Here is a 24350-nt window from a genome sequence, read left to right on the forward strand (position 1 = left end):
CTCAGATGAGAGAACATGAAAAATCAAACGCCTTGGGCCACATGCTTTAGAGTCTTCCCACCCTCTAGATCAGCAGTTCTCAACCTATGGGTCGTGACCCCTTTGGGGGTCGAACAACTTTTTCACAGGGGTCGCCTAAGACCATCGGAAAACACATATATAATTACATATTGTTTTTGTGGTTAATCACTATGCTTTAATTATGCTCAATTTGTAACAATGAAATTGGGAGTCACCACAACATGAGGAACTATATTAAAGGGTCGCGGCATTAGGAAGGTTGAGAACCACTGCTCTAGATCCCAGTGATTCAGGAAGACTTGGAATGGTGTTTTTTGTTTAATAATAGAAGTGAATGCATAGTCCAAATCTAGAGTCCCCAGACTCCAGGGGGGTCATTAACTACTCAATAGATATTGACTGAGTGTCTCCACATAGCCAGCACTGGGCCTGGTACTTGGTGATGGGGATCCAGCAGTGAACAAGACAGCCAAGCTTCTTCTGCTCAAGGAACTCACATTCTATTGCAGGAAGACAGCCGTATGTGCGTAAACAGACGAGAATAATAACCGTTAGTGGTAAGCCCCACGTAGGGAAGTAAAATAGAGTGGTGTGATAAAGAGAGAATGGTGTGGTCAAAAAAGGCTCTTCTGCCAGTGACCTTGAGCTGAGATCTGAATGACGAGAAGAAATACAGGCAAAGGTCCTGTATTAGGAATAGAAAGAAGGTCAGTGTTGCTTTTAAATAACCTCTTATTTTTAGATGCATGCTAGTTTACTAGGGCTGCTGTAACAAAATGCCACAGACTGGGGGGCTTAGAAAACCAACATTTCTTGTCTTAGTTTTGGAGGCTACATGTCCAAGAGCAAGGTGCAGGCGGCAGGGCTGGGTCCTTCTGCGGCCTCTCTCCTTGGCTTAAAGACGGCCACTCTCTTGCTATCTTTGCATGTGACCCTGTGTCCCCTTTGTGCACAGGTATCCCTGATGTCGCCTCCTTTTGAATGAGGGCCCCACCCTAATGACCTCATTTTAAGTTAATCACCCCTTAATGACCTTATCTCCAAATATGGTTCTATTCTGAGGTACCAGGGGTTGGGACTGCAACACATGAATTTGAGATTGGGAGGGAGGGAACAACAGAATTTGGCCCAGAGTTTTAAATTATAGAAAAGTTGCAAAGAGACTACAGAGCTCCCATGGTACATTTGTCACGAAGGAACCACTCCTGACACATTATCCTTATCTAACAATATTGCGATTTCCTTGGCTTTGACCATTTTTCTGTTCCAGAATCCCATCCAGGTTACCATCTTACATTTCATCATCATGTCTCCTTAGGCTCGGCTGTGAGGGTTTCTGACTTCCCTTGTTTTGATAAGCAGCTTGAAGAAAACTAGTCAGCGATTTGGGGAGGCCTGACCAGCTTATAAGTGTCTCTTGATTGGGATCTGTCTGGGGCTTTCCTTGTGGCTATATCGTTGTCATGGAATTTGGGGAGGAGAGCCACCAGTCCAATCTCAGCACCTCATATCAAGGGAGCATGTCATCAACATGAGGGATCACCGCTGGGGTGAACCTCCAGCACCCAGCCCAGGTGGTGTTTGCCAGGCCTCCTCACTGTAAAGTCCCCCCCCCCTTTTCTATACTGTGTGGCTATGTGACCACATTTAAGGAGCGGGACATTACACTCCACCTTTTGCTGGCGGAGTATCTCCATCAATTACTTGGAATTCTTGTGTGGGGGAGATTTACCTTTCAACCCTTATCCAGTCATTTATTTACAGCAACATGGGCCCGTGGGCATTTGTTTTACACTTTGGGTTATAATCCAGTGCTAATTGTCCTTATTTCGTTTCTCAGTTTGTTCCAGTGATGGCCAGTGAGAGTTCTTTCAGTGGGCTCCTGTCTCCCTTTGACACGCCCCACTACTGTGGGTTTTATTTCAACACTTCTTCACTTCTTAGCATGAAGTGTCTCCAGGCTCATCTTTTGTGTTTCTTGCACTGGCCCTACAGTACTGCTGCAAACTGACAGTTACAAATGTCATAGTTATTTATTTCTTCAAGAGGCCCCGGCTCTGTTCACTGAAAACTGGTATAGAAAACAAGATCTGGGCACTAGGTGTGTTCACTGTTGCTGGGGTGTCCTTTCTAGGTCCCCTCAACTGGCAGAGCCAAACAATGTCAGTACAAATCTATGTTTCTAGGTATACACATCTGTAAATACTTCTATTTGAGTCCAAATGTATCTATACATGCTAAATACAACTTCATATTGGTGTCTCCAACTCTAACCTATTCCTACACAGGTCATTCTTTCCTTCTTATGTCACTGTAAACCCCACCCCCCCAACAGTGAGAAACCTCCCTCCCACAATCCACCGTTCATTTACTTAATTGTTCAATTCCAATGTACATTATAGTTGCTTCAGACATGTTCATCTGTTAATAGGTACCTTCCTATGAAAAAACACATCAATTAGGATGTAGTGCTAATGTACAGCTCCGTTTACTGGAGTTTTGCAGCCTCCATTCATTTCTAAAGTTATGTAGGTCAGCACCTTTATCCCTCACTCCCTTCAGTAAAGTTATCTATATATATAAAACCCTAATATGCAAATAGACCGAACAGCAGAATAACAGAATAACCAGTAGCTATGACGTGCGCTGACCAGGGGGGTGCACCCAGAACATGGCGAGCGTCAGCAGCAGGCCACAGAGTGTGGAATATGGCAGGCATTGGCTATGGTGGGATGGGGGGGCAGGTGAGCGGGGGCGCCAGACCAAGGCGGGGTGCCAGTTGCTGTCATCGGGGCGAGCCTCTGGTGGTTACTAAAAATCCTTTGCTCCAGCACACTGTGGTCCTGCCTGGCACTTGCACCTGCTGCTGGCGCCAGCCCTGCTCGCACCCGCTGCCGGCACCCGGCGCCGGCCCCAATTGCCCCCAAGGGCTTCTCCATCTCCCCCTGCTCCTGAGGGGTTATCAGGGCAGCAGCTGCTGCTTGCACCTGCTGATGGTGCCAGTCCCGCTCACACCTGCTGCTGGCACTGGCCCCAATCGCTTCGCACTGTCAGCAGGTGCGAGCAGGGCCTGTGCCGGCAGCACATGGGAGTGGCAGAGGCGGGAGCGGGGCTGCCAGTAGACAGGGGACCAGACACTGCGGCAGGAGGGGCTAGGCGGGGATGTGGAGGATGGGCCATGACCCACTCCTCTGCCCACCATAACCTCGTGGCCCACAATTCCTCTCAAGGCACATGAATTCGTGCACTGGACCCCTAGTTCCATATAATTGTAGTAGTTGTATTCTTTTGTCACAATCTGTATTCTATTCTGGATCCTCTGACGTCCTAAAGACATTTTTAAATTTGCACGCATTAAAGCTCACTCTTTGTACTGTAAAGCTCAATAGGTTTTGACAAATGCAATGTCATGTATGCATCAGCACAGTATCATATAGAAGAGTTTCATTACCCTGAAAAAATCCCCTATTTAATCCTCCCATCCCTTCCGCTTACTTTTCTGTTTACTGTCTCTTTAGTTTTGCTTTTTACAGAATGCCATCAAAATAGGATGTAGCCTTTCAGACCAGCTTAAACACCAATAAATAATAATACAAGGGTAATATGCAAATTGACTGAAGGACCGACCAGCAGAACAACCGTCTGGATGACCTTCCGGATGACCATGCTATGTCACGCACTGGCGCCAGACCAGCCAAGGTGGCTGCGATGCAATTGGTTGGGAGGGGCCCTGCCATTGCCCCATGATCACCCTGCAGAGGGAGGCCCAGAGCAGCCCAGCGATCGCACCCCATGCCTGTCTCCCGCAGAGGAAGGCGACCAGTGGCAGGGGATGGGGGGCAGCGCCGCACAGATGGCAAGCAGTGGCAGTGGCGGGGGCAGAGCCAGCTTCCAGCAGCTGGGGGAAGGAAAGCCCTGATAGGCCCTGATCGCCAGCCAGGCCTAAAGACCCTACCCAAGGGGTCCCAGATTGGGAGAGGGCGCCGATTGAAATTTCTTTTGATAGCCAAATTTTTTAAACTTAAACTATATAGGTAGATACATTGTTATTAACTTAATTAGGGTACTCCTAAGGCTTAGGAAGAGCCACATTCAAGGGGCCAAAGAGCCACATGTGGCTCGCGAGCCACAGTTTGCCGACCACGGGTCTGGAAGTTTCCAGCAATATGGCTGGATCACTTAGTGACTGTTATTTTAGTTCTCAATGTGAGTGACGGAAAGTGAGAAGGTGACCATAACACCAGACTCCAGAGAAGGGAACAGAGCTCTGGTGAGGGAAATACCAAATCCCGAAGTTCCTCAAGTCATAAAGTACCCCCATGTTAGATAGAAGGCGGAAGGATGAGCCAATGCAGTTTCCAGCAATATGGCTGGATCACTTAGTGACTGTTATTTTAGTTCTCAATGTGAGTGACGGAAAGTGAGAAGGTGACCATAACACCAGACTCCAGAGAAGGGAACAGAGCTCTGGTGAGGGAAATACCAAATCCCGAAGTTCCTCAAGTCATAAAGTACCCCCATGTTAGATAGAAGGCGGAAGGATGAGCCAATGCTCTGCAATAATTGAAGTCTCATAGTGCACCCTAAAAGGTGAGTGCTTTTAGTGCTCTTAGTCTATTTATTTGACCTACAATGGACTGTGGTCAACAGTGAAACATGCTCAACTAACTTGGGAATCACTGAAAGCATCTGTCTATGTCATTTAGCTAACAGGCCCCAGTGAGGAATGCATATGTATGAGGACTAAGATTTTGTTTTCTCCAGAAACCACCATGTAGGGTAGAGAAGACACTCACCGAAAGCCTCACCCAGGGCCGGGGCACACATACCCCTGTTGGACCTCGCCTGTGTGGAATCAGCTGGATTCCCATGTGTGCTACTAAGGAGTGTTCAAAAAACTCTAACAGAGGCAACAAAGATCTCCTCTTACAACAATCATTTTCTATAAAGTTTGGATTACAAACTCTTCAAGAGTGGCTATGGACATAGACAAGATCTCTTTGCTGTCCGCAAGGTGACGCCTCCTCATGCTCTTCTCAGTTTCATTCCCACTGGCTTCCTGAGTTCGGGGGTGGACCTAACAGCACCTAGCAAGTTGCTTCTTCCCGCTCTACCAACTGCAGCAGCAGAAGGAGCAGAGGGGCAGGCCAGCATGCGCTTGCCACCACTCGTGGCTCTCCTCTTTTTCCTTTCCCCCCATGGACTGCTGAGCTCAAGCTGTGCTTTTTCAGATTTTGGTCACAGGCAGTATTACCACTTGTCATCAGAGCGCTATCACATGTAACAGTCATTTGTTTATTCTCCTCCCAGCTGACCCCCCCTCCTCCTTTGACTGTATTTCCTCCCGTTGAGTATCAAAGTTCCTCAGTGTACATCAGGGACAGGCTTATTTGCCAAGATCCACGGATAAAACATCTTGGAAGGAAGCCAGGAAAGTGGTGTAGCCACTGAATTTCTACTTCTTTTTATAACTACTTTTCGTCATTATCACTGGATTAAACACACACACGCATACATGCACAAAACTGATTAGTTCTGGTTGTTATTCATTATTCTCCCTCGTCTTGTTTCTAAAAAATCTGCATTACAAACAACCCTCCAGGATCTTATTCCAATCAACCTATCTCAAGTCTCACAATTAATATTCCTAATACAACCACTATGCCATTCGACTTTGTGTGTGTGTTTTTTTAAAGCAACAAAAACCAATGCTGATGCATCACAAATCGCCATGAAAAGGAGGCCAAAGAGATTAACCAGAGAGTGAACTTGACATTGCAAAGCAAGAACCTCCCCTGTGTTTCCCTGTTCACTAAAGCTAGTGGTTTTGGTTAACACAGGAAATGCAGTAAATACGCAGTCAATTGTACACACAAAGCAGGCATCAGCAATTTGCCTGGTGGGTCGGATAGCATGTGGCTGATAGGTCTCGGGAGATGAGGAACAAACAGCCATGATGGATTAAGCGATTGCTATTGGCCGTGTGCTTGCCCCGAATATTTCACCACGGACAGTAATCAATTACTAGAGACCAGTAATGATACCAATCAAACACACTTAGCACTTCTGCACTATCAACCCGGGGGCTGCCAACCTGCCAGTGTGAAAGGCTTACGGCTGTGTGAGAAGTGATTCCGGAGGCAGGCATGGTGAAACCTTTAGATCTCGGAAAGCAGGCTTCTCTCCCTTCCAGTTAAAAAGATAGATGGTTAAACTAGCCACTCACCTGCCCGACATTAAGGTTTCTTTTTAAGTAAGCCACAATCTCCCTCACTCCCCCCACCCCCCAAAGGGATGACTGTTTATAAATATTTTGGCATCATTTGAGGTATCCTGGTCAGCAGTTTCATGGAAGCAAACAGAGGCCGCGGTAAAGGCAAAACACCAGCCAGCCTATTGCTTCTGAATACTGCCAGTCACCACTGAGTTCCACTGCTGCCGCGTCACGCCCCACATCATCGTGCGTCCAGAAGGCCCCTGTCTACCATCCTGTTCTTTACGGTGTCATGAGAAGCTGAAAAAGAAAGCAGGTTCTCTGTGTTCGTAGCATGTCAAAATAGAAGCCGCTTCCGTTCCTTCTGAGGCCTGGCATGCCTTTTCTCCTTCAAGGTCACCTACTTTTCCAATGTGAGGGTTCTCAGAAGAAACATGGAGTTGTAAGTGTGGGGAGCCTTTCCCAAACCTCATTTGGGGCCCCTGCTCTGCTGCGTGTTTGTTCAGTGCCAGTCTTCATGAAATAGTGGCTGTCCCACAGTTACATATCACCGTCGCTTACCACAATCTATTACACAGTAATACCAGCTTAATTCAGTAAAATATATAAACTGCTCCAATATAGGTCCACTAGAGGCCCGGTACCCAAAAATTTGTGCACTCGGGGGGACGGGGGGGTCCCTCCGCCCGGCCTGTGCCCTCTCGCAGTCTGGGACCCCTCAGGAGATAACGACCTGCTGGCTTAGGCCTGCTCCCGGGTGGCAGAGGGCAGGCCCAATCCCTAGGTGCAGCCCCTGGTCGGGCTCAGAGCAGGGCCGATTGGGGAGTTGGGGCGCTGCCCCCTGTCATGCACAGAGCAGGGCCCATCAGGGGGTTGGGGCGCTGCCCTCTATCACCCACAAAGCAGGGCCGATCAGGGGGTTGGGGCTCCGCCACTCTCACACTCAGGGCAGGGCTGATGGGGAGGTTATGGCTCTACCCCATTACACACAGAGTGGGGGGTGGGGGCGCCGCACCCTGTCACACACGGAGCCGCAGGGCGATCAGGGGGTTTGGGCACTGCCCCATCATGCTGAACCCGGTGCCAGGAGGCCTCGCAGCTCCGCTGATCCTGGTGCTGGGAGGCATATTACCCTTTTACTATATAGGGTAGAGGCCTGGTGCATGGGTGGGTGCTGGCTGGTTTGCCCTGAAGGGTGTCCTGGATCAGGGTGGGGGTCCCCACTGGGGTGCCTGGCCAGTCTGGGGGAGGGGCTGAGGGCTGTTTTCAGGCTGGGGGGGACTGAAGCTCCCAACTGCTTCTTTTTTTCTTTTTCTTTTTTTTGTTATTCTGGGCCAGCTCTAGCTTTGAGGCTTGGCTCCCGCACTTAGGCCTCCTCTGCTGAAAGTAGGTTTCTGGCCTTTGCTTACAATGTTGTGATCCTGCTGGCTGAAGCCCGGCGGGCTCAAGCAGGTTTCTGGGGTTTTGTTTAGCTTCTATATTTGTTACATAGTTGCTTAGAGTTGCAGCTCAGAGGCCTGCAGCGGGAGGCGGGGAACGTTGGAGTCCTCCGTCACTGAAGCAAGCAAGCCTCATGGTAGTTTCAAGCTGCCTGGCTGCCGGCCGCCATCTTGGCTGGCAATTAATTTGCATATTGCCCTGATTAGCCAATGGGAAGGGTGGCAGTCGTACACCAATTACCATGTTTCTCTTTTATTAGATAGGATTCCCTCGCACCTCCTTTGCATTCTGATTGTCATATGTTACATGTTTTGCATGTGTACAAAAACTTCAATAGTATAGTGTTATAATTATTGCTTTATACAATTTTATGTCTCTTAAAGATGCTATAAAAATAAGAAAAATATATTATTTATGGAGTAATTTATATTAACCCACACATTAACCATTTTCTGTGTTCTTCATTTCTTTTTTGTGGATTTGAGCTATTTGAAGTCACTTTTTTAAACATTGTTTATTTATTGATTTTAGAGAGAGGGAAAGGAGAGAGAGGGAAAAACATCAATTTGTTATGCCACTTGTTTAAGCATTCCATTTATTAGTTGATTCTTGTATGTGCCCTGACCAGCGATCAAACCTGCAACCTTGGTGTATTGTAACAATGCCCTAACCAACGGAGGTACCTGGCCAAGACTGGAGTCATATTCTTTGAGCTTGAAGTATTCCTGTAAGGAAGGTATGCTAGTAAAAGATTTTTCTCAATTTCTTTTTTAAAATCAGTGATGTCTTCATTTTGCCTTCATTTTTTTTGGAGGATAATTTTATGGGCTGCTTAACTCTTAGCTGACATCCTTTCCTTTTTCTTTTAGTAACTTGCATACGTCATTCCACTGCTTTCTTGCTCCCATTTTTTTTTCCAAATGAGAAGTCAGCCATTCATCATGCTAATGTTCCCTGTATGTGCTTTCAAGATTTTCTTTTTGTCTTTGTCTTTCAACAATCTGACTATCATGTGTCTAGATATTTATTCTACTTGGGTTTCGTTGTGTTTCTTGTATGTGTATATTAAGGCTTTTCATCAAATTTGGGGAGTGTTTATTTTTTTTCTTCAAAGATTTTTCTGCCTCTTTCTCTCCTCTCATTCTGGGATTTTCATTGTATGAATGTTGGGATGCTTGATATTGCACCACAGATCTCTGAGGCTCAGTTCATTTTTCTCCTATCTTTTGTTTTTTTTTTGTTCTTCAAATTGCTTAATTTCTATTGACCTATCAAGTTCACTGATTCATTCTTCTATCATCTTGAATCTAGTATTGGATCCCTCAAGTGAATTTGTATTTCAATTACTGTACTTTCCAACTCCCAAATTCCTGTTTGGTTCTATTTATTCTTGCATTGCTTAAATTTTCTTTCTTTTTTTTAAAAAAAAAATATTTATTGTTGAAAGTATTCCATATGTCCCCTCCCTCCCCCCCATTGACCCCATCTAGCCCACCCCTGCACCCCGTCCCAGGCCTTCACCACACTATTGTCTGGTTTTAAAAAATATTTCTATCTTGCCCTTGCCGGTGTGGCTCAGTTGGTTGGAGTGTCGTCCGTGAACCAAAAGGTTGCTGGTTTAATTTCTGACCAGGGCCCATACCTAGGTTTCAGGTATGGGGATGCATACTGGAGGCAACCAATTGATGTCTCTTCTTTCTCTCTTTCTCTCTCTCTCTCTCTCTCTCTCTCTCTCTCTCTCTCTCTCTCTCCCCCTTCCAGTCTCTAAAATCAATTAAACATATCCTCAAGTGAGGATTATAAAATAATAATTACTATCTTTTACTGAGATTCTCTATTTGTTTAATCATTATTGCTGTACTTTCCTTTAACACTTTAAACATGGTTTATTTCAGTTCTTGTCCATAGCTGATTTGCCTTCTCTCTACCTTTCATTCTTTTTACATTTGTTTAATACATAATATTGAACATATTTATAAGAACTGTTTTGAAGTCTTTGCCTGCAAATCCAATATTTGTGAAACTCCGTTTCTATTGACTGCTTTTATTCCTTGAGTATGGATCACATTCCTCCTTCTTTTTAATGTCCCATAACATTTTGTTGAAAATGAATGTTAAAGAAGGATATATTGTAGCAATTCTGGATTCTTATACTTTCCCCTGAGGGTTGTTGTTGTTTCTGTTTCTTTATAATTGCTTAATAATTTGCCTGAATTAATTCTCTAAAATCTGTCTCTGCCACAGTTTGAGGGATGTCTCATACTGCTTTGTAAAAAATATTTTTTTATTGATTTCAGAGAGGAAGGGAGAGGGAGAGAGGGATAGAAACATCAACGATGAGAGAGAATCATTGATCAGCTGCCTCCTGCACACCCCACACTGGGGATTGAGCCTGCAACAGGGCATGTGCACCAACCAGGAATCGAACCAGGAACTTCTGGTTCATAGGTTGACACTTAACCACTGAGTCACACCAGTTGGGCTCATACTGCTTTTATGATGCCTTCTCTCTGATTTTTTTTTTAAAATTCATTTTCATATTTTTAATCTTGGCTTCCTAGTTGTCACCCTTGTGTGTGCATAGCTTAATGGTTGGCCAGTGGCTTGACAGAGACTGTGATCAAGAACAAACACCTCAAGCCAGTACAATTTTCATTCTCTGCCGATGAATTTGTTTGTGGGCAGAGGAGTACACGCAAAGGTCAAGCCATGTTCACATGGGTCTCAGCTTTTGCTCTCCACTGGGCTCTTTCACATCTTGCCTATGCATGAGCTCAGCCTCAGGACTCGTCAAGAGGGTGTGGATGGCTTGGGCTCTCTGCTGTGTGCTGCATATGTGTGCAGCCTTATCTAGCAATATGGTTACCTAACCATGCCTGCAACTGTAGGACATAACATAGCCAAAAGCCCTCTCCAATCCCCTGCTACCAAGATTATTATGCCCACTTTCATTTTGTCCCGTTTTATGTTTGCCTTTTTAAAGAGAGGACTTGTTGACCTCCTTAGTTGGCCATAGTCAGAAGTCCTGCTCCGGGATTTATTTTTAAATGCTGTGGGTACTACATAGAAACTTGGCACTCCAGGTTGTTTCTACTCCATCCAATAGATTTTTTTAAATTATAAGTTTATTTCAGAGAGGAAGGGAGAGAGAGAGGGTGGGAGGGTTTTTAAAAGTATATGTTTATTGATGTCAGAGAGGAAGGGAGAGTAAGAGATAGAAACATCAAAAGAAGGAGAGAATCATTGATTAGCTGCCTCCTACATGCCTCACACTGGGGATCAAGCCCACAACCCGGGCATGTGCCCTGACCAGGAATCGGATCATGACCTCCTGGTTCACAGGTCGACACTCAACCGCTGAGCCACACCGGCCGGGCTCCATTAGGGCTTTGATAGTGTCATGTTATATAGATCTTTGTGGGTCTGATAAAAAAGCTTATCTTTTCAAGTGAATATAGCCCAACTAGAAACTGTGGAATAAAACTACAATTGATAAATTAAAAACTTAAATTTAACCATATCAGTTCTGAATATACAGCATAAACTTAGTAAATGGCCCTTAATTTGTAGATGTAGATTACCACACATATTTTGAGGAGAAATGTGTTTATTTCCCCCAATTTTTATGATATTTCTTCCCATTACATTTCACCAAGCATCTATACCAATTGCCATATGAAGGATACAATTAAGAATCATTTAAAAAATATATATCCTCTAAATATATCCAATTATAGCTACATTTTACTTTCTAGCATGATTTTCCTCTTGGAAGCCACAGTGGGTTTTCCAGTTAATCTCAAGCAAGCATCTGATTGAGATGTTGTTAATGTCAAACAGCAATACCATTTGATTAATATATTAAAACTGTCATGGTCATCTTCACTTACCTCAATAAAGACTGTTCATTACTTTCAATGGCTCTTTATTGCTATATGTCTGAAATTATGAGATAAAAAGAGCAAGCAAAGCAGTAGGAGATCCATTACCTCTATTCCTCTCTCTCTGAATAAAAAACAACACAGCACTTCCAGTGGCATGATTCAACCGGGAATGAAAAGAGCTATGCCAACATCAACTAAAACTCACCACAGCTGGTCAAGTTAAAAATCATGGCCAACCGCTTAAAGGAGCATAAACCTATCTACCTGGGATCGTGTAACAAGTTGGTAAAAAAACACAACAAACAAACACAGGAAAGTAGAGCAGAATGCATGTCCCGTAATCACCATATCCCAGTCTCCCTCTGTTTACATAAATACCAAACTATAGGGCCAGGTACCCAAACCTTTATCCCAGCTCTACTTCTGCTTCAGAGTTTTCTTCCTAAAAAAGAAGAATGGGGGTATGGAGGAGGGCAAAGATTGGTTCAATGATCCAGCTTTGTTAATAGTGCCCTAAGTGGAAAAAGAGCAAAGAATTAAGAAAAGATTTGGCCTTCTTTTCTCTCAAGTGCAATGCATGCATGGTCACAAAACCACATCTCAAATAAACTAACAAAACACAGATTGATCTGCTGTTTCGGCCAAGAATGGAATAGATGTGTGTTACATATACAAGCTACTGCTCCAACTGCAATGGCAGTGCTTAGCCACCATCAGTTCTCAGCATGTTCAAACACATTCTCAGAGCTCCTTCTCTATAATGGAATCACCTTGAAGGCTCCAAATTGCCTTCTGATGGGGGGATGTTATCCTATATGTCCTGATAACTGTTATGATACTAATTTAAGAAAGGTAGGGAGCAGGGATTCTAATTCCAGTGAAAGGAAAGCCAAGGGCTTAAAAGATGCCCCCAAGAGGTCTCAGATTTCCTAAGTAACAAAGGGACATGTTAAAGTCTCTGAAGTTGATAACAGAGTTGTGTCTAAAAAGTTGAGCCGACCCTCTCCTGGATCACTTTTTATAAGAAATGGGTCCAAATTGCAGGTGACAAAACGTCAGAGGAATAATCTCACTTGTCTATGCATCTGTATACAGGCACACCTTGATACCTCAAAGGTTTTATATTAACTAACCCACCATTGCTTCCCAAGTAATCCAGATGATTCTATGAAAACCATACTGAGTTTTTCCTCATGTACTTACTTGGAACATGAACTCTATATTTGCTTCACAAAGGTTAACCGGCATTTAATCATATCCTCGGTCTAACTTACTGTCAATCTATGCAGAGAGCCTTTAAAAAAACACCACACCCAAATTCATACCTGGACTACCATGCCTTTTCACAGCAACATGGAAAGACAAGAATCATTCTGGTGAACACTTGGTTTTTTCTCTACCTGAAATCTCTTCTGCTTAACTTATACACTTAACCCTTAAACAACATGGGCTTGAACTGCACTTTTGCATGGGTCCACCTATACACAGATTTTTCCAATAAATACGAACAGTATTGTAAATGTATTTTCTCTTCCTTGTGATTTTCTTAATTACATTTTCTTTTCTCTAGCTTACTTCACTGTAAGAATACAGAATATAATACATATAACATACAAACTATGTGTTAACTGTTTATGTTATCGGTAAGTCTTTTCATCAACAATAGGCTATCAGTAGTTAAGATTTTGTGAAGTAAAAAGTTATATGCAGATTTTTCAACTGTAAAGGGGTGGGGGTGAGGGGTCTTGGCACCCCTAACCCTGACGTTGTTCAAGGGTAAATTGTATACATTTGGAATAGGTTTAAAATTATTCCAATTGAGGCCTGAAGTGGGAAAACTTATACAGAAGTAGAAGCAGAAGGCACAAATCATGATTTTTAATAAGTCACAATGGGAAGGAATAATCCTGTCAACTTCCTATCAAATTTTCATGGTACATTCGTGACCACTCGGAGGACAATAATGACTTCAAATTCCACCAGACAATAGGTTCTAAATACTAGACCTAAAATCCGAAGGCCCGGGTTTGGTGTCATTATCACTGATTACTCATTAAGAAGCAACCCACTGCCTAACCCTGCTACCCTTAAGGATCTAGACTCTGAAGGGAAGTCAGAAGTCACAACACAGAAAACCAAAATACCCACACGAACACAGCGGCACACATCCCTTGACTTGTTTGTTATATATACCCAAGCCAGTTGGCAGAAAAGAAACCTGTGTGCGTAGCATCCCTTGTTCTGAAAAACTCCCAGGGTCCTCCTTTACCAGCATCACTGGTCCCTTGAGTGAGCGCTGGCAGAGCCCGTTGGAGCAGCTCCCACCAAGGTGGCAGAACGGCAATGCAAGGACAAAGCTCCTGGCTCAATGTGGGACTAAAGATACTGGTATCCAAGGGCCTGGGCCTTTAGTAATACCACTGGACTGGGTTGATGCTGCAGTGGACTCATTTTTCCTCAAAACCTCTCTCTGGTAGCCCTGGATGGTGCTCAGTGGTTAGAGCATCAGCCTGCAGCCCCAAGAGTCTCGGGTTTGATTTCCAGTCAAGGGCACGTATCTCGGTTGTAGGTTCAAGCCCCGGCCCCGGTCAGGGTGCATGTGGAGGCAACCAGTCGTGGTATCTTTCTCACATCAATGTGTGTTTCTCTCTGTTGCTCTATCTCTGTCTCCCTATTTCTCTCTCTCCCCCTCCTCCATCTCTTTCACTCTCTCTAAAAATCAATGGAAAAAATATCCTTGGATGAGAATAAGAAAATAAAATCCCTCTCTGGCAATTCCTATGAAAATGTAGGATTCTGGAGTTGGAAGGAACTTTGCATGGGAATCCATAGGAGTGAAGGCATTTCTAGGACTTGCCCTCCTGCCCCAGGCCTGCTCTGTGTTTACCCTGCAACACTAGGCTGGGGTGAATTTGGAAATGACACTACACTGCTTCTTGGCGAACATGAGTTAGGTCTGGGCCACCTAGGGGACAATTCTAGAAGGGGTTTTCAGACACAATTCCAAATATGATGGGAGAAAAGCACCCAGTGAAAGAGAAATATAGGACACACCTTGGGTATAAAGAGAAAAAATGCTAACTGGTGCGAGGGATAGGTGGTAAGTTGGGGCGGTGCAGGAAAGAGAAGCAGAAACAACTCTGGGATGGCAGGACGGGGGACTGAAGACGGCCCTCGGTCACTAGCTTTGTGAACATTCTTTTTTCTCTGTCACTCCTCATTTTCAAGTGGAGATAATAACATTTTGCCAGTGACATGTGTCAAAGGGCACAAGCTCCTAATGTGTGTCCCTGAAGGATTCTTGAAAGAGCATCAGATCCAAGTCCCAGTGTGGCCACACACCAGCTCTGTGTCCTAGGAAACACCTTGAAGCACCTCGCAGCTCAGTTTCCATGTGGACAACAAGGGCTTGGCTCCTAGAATTACGTCTGTCCCAGCCAAAAGATTTCCGGGTGTGAAGGACTGCACAGTCCCCTCAAGGGAAGTTTTTTGTATAAATTACAAATGGCTTTGAGAGCCTTGTTAACCCAGCCTTTCTCCCACAGCTGCTCTCCTCAGCTCAGGCAAGAGAAACACTTAAAATGCATTGCGAGCTACAGGTAATGTGCAGGCAGAGGGGAAGCGGGAGGTGGAAAATGGGCTCTTCAGAGCAAAGCCCCACCAAGACATTAATGCTTCACACAGGACAGAATGCGGGTCAGCGTGTTTATTTCAGAAGGCTCTCTGAACGTCCTACCTGGCCACTGAAATTCACAAGGCATTTGCTGTCGCCTTTCATTTCTTATTAACAATGGCACCCAAGCACTGACAGTTCTCTCCAAATACTGGGTGGGGGGCGGGGAGGGGGTAGGCTACTCAACAGCACAGGCCCCCTAAGGGCTGGCACCACCTCCCCATCCAGGTCCCCCTCCACCTCGCCGCCCCAGTATTTTTAGTAGAAACTGTCACATCCAGAACACTGAACTCCCAAATCCACACAGGCAGGCACCCTGTCCACGCCAGAGGCGTCCTATCTCATTTCTTTGAAGCTCATTAGAAACCGTACCCTTTGAGCGTTTACTTTACCAAACTGCTCTCCATAATCACTCGACTCATAAAACCAATGAGAGAGGAACAGACCCGGGGCGGAGGGAAGAGTGGGGAGAGAAAGAAAGAAAACAGCTGAATGAGGCTCAGTGACAGGACTCTGAGCGTGTGGCAGGAGCCACCCACCGCAGACAAAGAGCACCAAGTGGCTGGGAGACAATGCGGGCGGAGGACGGGGCAGCGGGAGGCCCGGCGGCCCCTCCCCAAACCCTCGCACGTCTCCCCAGCTGACCAGTAGCTCCCAGCAGCTGCCGCTGAGGGGGGACCGTCATTTCCTGGCTAACAGGATTTATACCGTTTTAACTAGGTTTGTTTTTAAAGATAAGAAAGAACACCTCTTCATTGCCACCTTCCCCAGGTACAGCTATATTTTAAACTATCAACAGAACAAACCATGATTTTGGTTTCTTCTGTAAGAGTTTAGAATTTCTTGTGAAATCAAATAAAATAAGAGGAAAAAGGAAGTTCAGCATAGTAGTTCAAATCTGAACTTGTTCGGAAAAAAACAAAAAGATTGGAAGGAAACGTCATGGGGTTGGGAGAAGGGACTTTTAATCTGACGGTATTAGCTTGAGTGAAAAGCTATGCAAAGTGGTGGAATTTTTAACATTTCATCTCGCCACTCGCCCCCAAAAGATCAAGCTCAGTTTAATTCACACGTGTCTCCTAGACATCCTTGACCGAAAAAGATTGGAGATTTCACATGTGTAAAATCTTTCCTAACCTAGAGAGCATTGGGGGAAAGGATCAACTCAGCACAGAGACCTAAAACTGAAACAGGAAAAAGAAAAAACGAACAGAGCCACCAGGATGCTGGAGACATGATCACCACCAGACCAAGTCTTCTCAGAACCGCCGTCGGTGTACAAACAAAGCACTTACTCCATAAGGGCATAGTTCATCTGCCAGGTCCCAGGTGGTGGCAGGGGTAGGGTTTGCTCTTTTCAATAAGGACAGATTGGAAAAAATGTCTCAATACCATCGGACAACAAGTGAAACATCTTTTCTGAAAAAATACAGACCTAGCTGGGAAAATGGATTTCCTCCTGCCCTCCATTCTCCCAAAAGATTAGAAAGAGAACGGAAAAAAACGTATGTCCTGGAGATGAATTTTGGGAATGAGCAGCATCACATTCATGGGAGACATACCACCATTTCAATGGCCATTGACAAAAAAGATTGTAATGTGAGCCCGCGAGTGAAATTCTGCAGTAAATGCATGTGATGTTTAGTTGTTTTGTACACTGCAAGAGGGAATGCAAGTCTTGCCACTCACCTGCGGAAACCTTTCTCTCTCAAACCATCTCCCATAACAGTGTTCAAGATGATTATGCTTTGACATAATTCAACCTCAAGACATCTTGTGGGACACACAGGTCAATGTTAAAGCGACCGGTGGGTAAACACTCATTATTCAGTCTCTTGACCTTGAATTTCAGTGGTCATTTGCTTACAGCCTGTCATTTACGATCATGTGCTATGTGAGGCTTTTCAAATTTCAGTGGACTTCACAGAATAAGTTGACTCTTTCACATCAGAACGAATGAGGTGACCAAAAAAAATACTCTTCTGTCTCTTCCCTAATTCTTAGGGGACCACATGGAGAAGGTGAGCGGAAGGAGGAGGGACCCGTAGCCCTCACCCCTCTGGTTGGTATTACAGTGAACAAGAAGTAAATGGGGGGACATTTCAAGACCCCGGAGCAAAAGGGAGGAACATGTGGTTGGCCTGTCTTCTCATTCAACTGAAGTAGTTCTGTTAAACTCTACGGGCGAACAATTTCAGGGCCAACTTTGTACCCAACCATAGCTAGGGGTGAATTGAAATGGACATTCTCTAGGGTGTTCCCCCCCAAAAAATGTATACACACACACTTTGAATAATTATAAAGGCAGTGTTTATGAAAATACATTTCATTTTCAAAATTGAGCTATCAGCTGTTAAATGTGTATACATTTTTCTGGGACACCCTGTATATTCTTCTATCAAATGAAAACAATAAAACAGGTAGCAATAATAGCAGCAAAACTTACATAGAGCTTACCCTGTGCCAGGCACTATTGTCCATGCTTGCATATATGAATTCACTTAATCCTCCCCCAAACCCTTTAAAGTTGGTGCTATACATCAGTGCATATACACTGGGTTATACTCAAGAAACAAAAAGCTTCATAATGTTGGTGGTAAAATAGGACAGAGGTGGGTGATCATTTGGAAAAGGAATCTCCGAAGCCTGCACATCCTGGGCTGTGTCCCTGCATGTCGCTGGGGCAAGTGATACATGAAGAAAACATAAGGATCTCTTACCTGCATTTTGTTTAAATAGCTTTGTTTATAAATTGTCACCAAAGAGAATATTAATCTCTGTGGAGAAAAAAGTAAGATTTAAAAGATTTTAGGGGGGAAAGGGTATGTGCTAAATGGTGACATGACCTACTACGATGATAGTAGCTAAAAATCTATCATCAACTTGAGGGAAATTGTCTACACTCATTAAAAGAGCAAAAAATTCTGAAGAAACTTGGAACAGGGCTGGCCTTTCTTAGAAATCATAATCATCACAGCTTTCACTTCCTGGGATTCTTCTTAGTGCCATTTCCTAGGAGCTAAAATAATAATAAGGACATGGAAAATGGGGCAGAGGCGGCGGGGGGGATAGAAAACGTCTCTGTGTTTCATTACATTTGGGGGCAGGGTGGGAAAAGCCTCAGAGCACTGGAAAAAAAGAGGGGGAAATCACAATTGAAAAGGAGTTCCTGTGTCTGCTGCTTCTGCCTTCTCAGCCATTTCAAGTCCGCTGTTTGGAACAGAAGGAGAATCAAGGTAGGCTCTGCAGCCATTGGCCCAGGACAGCCTCGGAGACCAGGCTGGTCACACTTCCATCAGTGCTGACTGAGCAAATCGGGAAAGGGTGAGTCTCTCCAGCCTCCAGTTCTCAACCCTGTGCCTTTCCACCCCTTCCTGCAGAAGCCACCGGCTTCCCCCACCACGCCTGCTTCCTGCTCTTTAACGCAGCCTCTGGGACACCTGCCTTCGGAGGGACACGGCCCTTTAGGTGGCATTACTCCTGTAGCTCAGTCACTTACTGGGCCCCACTGTCCAAGAGAATTTTTATCCACAAGAAACGGCACTGCTGGGTGCTAAGTGAGTCTGCACTGCTGAAAAAGGAGATTCCGATGCCTAGGACTAATATTTGTGATATTTACCTAGGCTGGTCCCAGAGTTAGCGGAGTTTTTAAATGTTTCCCTGTGGTGTTTACAGGTGGCTGACCTTTCAGAATCCTATCACATGGTGAGGACCAAACATTTTCTGACCAAACAATTTTTTTTTTTTCAAAACAGGTTTATTAGGAACACAGTTGGCTGCTGATCATTCCCTCATGAGACTGGCCCGTGAAGGAATCATGGAGGGAAAGTATGGGCAGATAAGAGATGAAAAGGCAAATGACAAGTCTAATTCTTTTTCTTCCTCACAAGTGAAAAGCCTGCCTTTATATTGATTTTCAGATACTGAATATACATAGTTCATCTGCCAGATAATCTCAAAGTGTCTCACTCTAATAAACAAATAAAATTTATGAGAATGGGAAAAAGAGATGAATCTCTATCTGTTAACAACCTTTACACACACACACACACACACACACCTGATAATTAATTGCAATAGAACAGATATTCTATTGGCCTTCTCCTCTTCACAGGGATATAAACCCACCTGTACATTTTTTCACCATGGCAAACATGCTTGCCAATTGACCTGATAGGAAAGAGAAGGTGCAATTGTTCATAAATTATAATTTGCATATTTGGCTTGACCTTGAGTTATCTGAATATTAAAAAGGGTCATCTTTCTTTAAAATGTTAATACCTTTCAAACTAGGACTGGATGGGACAGTTATTCCTGTGAGTTTGAGTTCTTACTATAATCCCATGACAGGGACCCCAAAATACAGAGTGGGCCAAGAGGAGGTTTACAGTTCTTCATATGGGAAATAACACAATGATTAATAAATAGTAATACAAGAGTGCACTGTGTTTCACGTACTCACAACTGCACACTCCTTTTGCCCCATCCTGTGTAGTGTGTACTGACACCCTGTCCACACAGAGGCATCTGTGCTCACGTCTGACAGCTGATGTGGAGACAAAGCATCACTCTGTGCCTGTTGTCAGTGTGCAATATGCATCTTGGTTCCTCAGATTTGGGGGTCACTAACCGGGAACTGCCAGGAAGACACACAGAGGGGTCCAAACCAGAAACCAACCCCGGCCAGGCTCCCACAGGCCTCATCTGTGGCACGAGGTGTCTTACCCTTTTCTTAGAACAAACAGCCCTCCTCTCAGCACTCCCATCACCGGTTTCCCCGATCCTGACCCACCTCCCTAGACCTCGCCCAGTTCAGTGTAGAATGAGTTCTCCCAGCCTTTTCCTAGACTCTTAATTCTGGTGAGCAAGAGATCTTTTCCTATAAAATGTTTTTGTCTTCAATTAACCAAGGTAAACAATGTTTAAGAATCTTTACATTAGACACTTATCTTACTCAACTATAAGATTTAATAATAATAGTAATAATAATAATAATAGATTTTAAACATCATTTCATTAAGAAGTTCTCCTTTGTGGAGTCAAAGAAATTATTCTCAGAAATTTATGCACAAAAGCTAGTCATTTATTTCATTCAACAAATATGTATTAAGTACCCAGGGAGGTAGCTAGAATCACAGGAATTTTATCAGTTTAGCCTAAACTCATTGGAGATAGAATGTCTCTTAGCATACTATCATAATTTATACACCCCAAGGCTGGGCTTACCATATGTTGAGCAAATGGCTAGATGGTATAGGAAATTAATGAACTTTTGCTTATCCAGAGAAACTTTTCAACTAAGATGGTGGGGAAATAGGCAATGCTTTTATTTAAGGATTCTTCCATACTCTAAAAACTTTGTTTCCCAGTGCAAAAGGTAACCTGACCCTCACATGTATGAAAATGACACAGTATATACTAAATGAGATGAAGGAGCAAAGGGAGAAACTCCGTTCTTTATTCTCCACCATGCTCCACTTTTAAAAAATCATTAATGCTAGCTACAAATATGAAGTCCCTGTTTAGATACTGGTTCTGAAAGAGGCCCATTTCACCTGATTCTAAATGGTATATCTGGCATTCAGCAGAAGGAATACATTTAAATCAGATGTGTTTGACTGGGGTGATTAGACATTTGTACCCCTAATGTGTGTTTGTGTGTGGTGTGAGTGCGCACATACAGGTGCACTGTATGGCAGAAATGTTTTTTCAATGTTAGGATTCATTCAAAGTGAACATGTAAATATATACTTTTTGCTAATATAGTCATATTTGCTCTTTAATTCATTCTCTTTGTAAGAGAAAGATCAGTCTGAACTATTTAAAAATTAGAATTAAGAATTTTTATTTAGATATGTTGTTTGTTTTCCAGCACATCACTAACTAGAACTAAATCAATAAAATATGTGTTGCCAAGCATAAGCCTTTAAGATATCTATTTGAATGCATTTTGTTGAATATATTCACATAACTCCAACAGCTTCATGAGATCTCCTCATGTAAGGAAAAATTCTTTAGATTCAGCTGAAAGAAAATTGTCAAAATATTTTGAAAGAGGGGTGCACTTGATAAAAATATGAAGCTATTTCTAATTTGAAATAATGATCATATTAAACAATAGATAGGAAATATAGCCTTAAACACTTTAATTTGTTTACAAAACAGAGAAAGGGTATTCATTAGTTTTATTCCAAGTAGGTTGTTTATTTATATAAGTCTAACCTCTGTCTATTCGTAGATTGGCAAGTTTCTGTATATGTGGAGAATATGTTTTAATTAGCATATTAATTGCTTTTCCAAAATGCTATAAACCATTTATTTTCTTATTCAACCCCACCTTAAACATTCCATCTCTGGGGGGGAAAAAAGGAAAAAGGAGAAAAATCATTTTTCATGGAGAATTATAATGGAAATCTGTTCCTGCCTAAATTATCAAAAGTTCTGAATTAGTACATCTAAATTAATTTTCACATATATTAGGGAAGTAATATAAATCTTTTTTAAAAGCCTACAGATGTTTTAACCACTTACCTATTACTTAATACATCTTCAATCAAACACATTTTCTTGAAAGGAAAGGGCCTTAAACAGAAAGTTTTGAAAATCAGGGAATTCTTGGAGGGGGTCAATGGGAAAAAAACAAAGGGAATCTATAATACTTTCAACAATGTAAAGATGAATTTTTAAAAAACGGAAGACAGGAAATTCTTACTTTGGAGCTAATTTAATGAGAAAAAGGAGATAAAAGAATGAGTGTGGCCCTGACCGGTTTGGCTCAGTGGATAGAGCGACGGCCTGCAGACTCAAGGGTCCCAGGTTCGATTCTGGTCAAGGGCATGTACCTTGGTTGCGGGCACATCCCCAGTAGGGGCTGTGTGCAGGAGGAAGCTGATCGATGTTTCTCTCTCATTGACGTTTCTAAATTTCTATCCCTCTCCCTTCCTCTCTGTAAAAAAAGTCAATAAAATATATATTGTTTTAAAAAAGAATGAGTGTGGTTTAGTTTAAAAAACAAGTTTTGTATCTGGAATCTAAGCTTTAGTTCCCATGATATATGATAATTTATTATATTGTATTTGCAAGAAGACAGAAATTGTGACTGTTATAGACTATAGTGACAAACATACCTAGAAGGTCAATGTGACTTAATATCTCTGTTGTCTTGACTCACTCCCTGGAGATAGATATAGATATAGATATAGATATAGATATAGATATAGATATAGATATAGATATAGATATAGATAGATGATATAGATATAGGTATAGATATAGATATAGAAATCCAGTAGACACTGATACCTACATAGATCTACATATATAACTGTGCTTATGAACCAACAGTGAAACATAAAGAAATATTATTGGAAGATTTGAAGGAAGATATTTTCTTTAAAAAGGATTTACTGAAATTAAAATCTTATACTTCATTTCTCTGGTTTTCTAAAAAAAAACACACAAAAAACAAAAAATACAGGAGGACATGATTTCTATGAGAGAAGAATAGGTTGTCATAGCAGCAAATTAAATTATCTCTATCCATGGTGAGTATGACTGCATCCAATTATGTGCAGTTAACCAAAAAACTCATATGCATATATACATAGCCCATGGACACATACAATAGTGAAGTGAAGGCATGGGGTGCGGTGGGAGCCGGGTGGAGGGGAGAAAACGGGGAAATGGGAGGCATCTGTAATACTCTCAACAATAAAAATAAATAAAAAATAAATAAAATGAAAGACAACGATAAATATGCTAAAATGTTATGTTACATTCATGGATAATAAAGACCATTATAAACTTATGAACAAAAATAGATACAGACGCAGAGCTGCCTCAAACAGACTGTCAAACTGCAGCGGGAAGGCCGGGGAGGGTTGGGCGGGGGGCAGAAGAGGGTGGTAAGAGATCAACCGAAGGACTTGTATGCATGCATATAAGCAAAACCAATGGACATAAGACACTGGGGGGTAGGGGAGGCCAGGGGATTGTCAAGGGCGGGGGGAAAAAAGGAGACATATGTCATACCCTTTGTAATAGTTTAAGCAATAATAATAATTTTAAAAAAAGATGTTATGTTACATTCAAAGCATGCAATGGACATCTGATTTTGAACATAGAAAAACATGAAGAAAGGTATACTGATTTTACTAACAAACAATCATTCTTCCCTTACTCTCCCACTAGAAACATACAGCAAATATTCAGAGCCAAATGCTTAGTTTGCCAGGGGCACCCACATATTTCAATCCATCTTCACCCTTGCCCCCTCGTCTACCTACAGTCCCATGAACACACCTCTTCCTTGTGCATGTCATTCCTTCCTCTGGAATACCTTCCTTACTTTTCTTCTCAGCCACCCACAATTCCAACTGTCCTTTAAGACTACTTTTTTTTTCTCTGTGACATCTTCCTTAATCTTCACTAGTGATAAGTAATCTCTCTGTCCTCTGAAATCCTGTATTATCTCTGACACATGCCTTACCGTCTTTTGTGCCATTTTTCTTTCTTTCAGAAAAAATTTATACCTATCTCATGCCAAGCTCTGTTCTTAGAGCCTTATATGCATTTTCCACTTATTTTTCAAAATAACCTTAGATATTATCTTCATTTCCATTTTACAGATGAATAACCTCGGGTTTATTGAAATCAGATAACTTGCTCACAGCTATACATCTCGGAGGAGCATGGTTTAAACCCAGATGTACCTAATTCCAGAGCCTGAGCTCTCGCCATAGCATCACAGGGCTTCAGTCCTACTTCCCCACCTCCAGGTCAAGTCATTTGAGGGCAAGCAGCCTATTTGTGGTACCTATGTGCCTCTCCACAGTCTCCAAAAGAGATCCTTACTTCACCATCACAGACATTAAATGTATGTTAACAATGATGCTGGGCCACTTGCCTCCTCGGATAGGGATGTCGTACAGACCCCACTACACCTTCAACACTTCAGGTTCTAAAAACACTTCAGGATGTGATGAGGCTTCTCCTTCATTTGTATGGGCAAAGCCGGTCCCTGTGTAGCACTGCAGAAGCTACACAATGTGGAACCACCTTCCCATGATCTTCTGCTAAATTAGTGTTATAAATTTTAGTTATAGCTTTTAAATATTTC

General features: G+C 43.0%; 1 long non-coding RNA gene across 1 annotated transcript; it reads right to left on the reverse strand.

Moving 5' to 3' along the window:
- Window positions 1–19841: 19841 nt before the first annotated feature.
- LOC107183464 lies at window positions 19842–22408 on the reverse strand. The gene is made up of 3 exons (XR_001514253.1): window positions 22360–22408; window positions 21764–21814; window positions 19842–20111 (listed from the first exon to the last, which is right to left on the reverse strand). It is a non-coding gene; the product is annotated as an uncharacterized LOC107183464 (long non-coding RNA).
- Between the last annotated feature and the right edge of the window lie 1942 nt (window positions 22409–24350).

This window comes from Myotis davidii, unplaced genomic scaffold (genome assembly GCF_000327345.1).
Source record: "Myotis davidii unplaced genomic scaffold, ASM32734v1 scaffold436, whole genome shotgun sequence".
NCBI classification, from domain to species: domain Eukaryota; kingdom Metazoa; phylum Chordata; class Mammalia; order Chiroptera; family Vespertilionidae; genus Myotis; species Myotis davidii.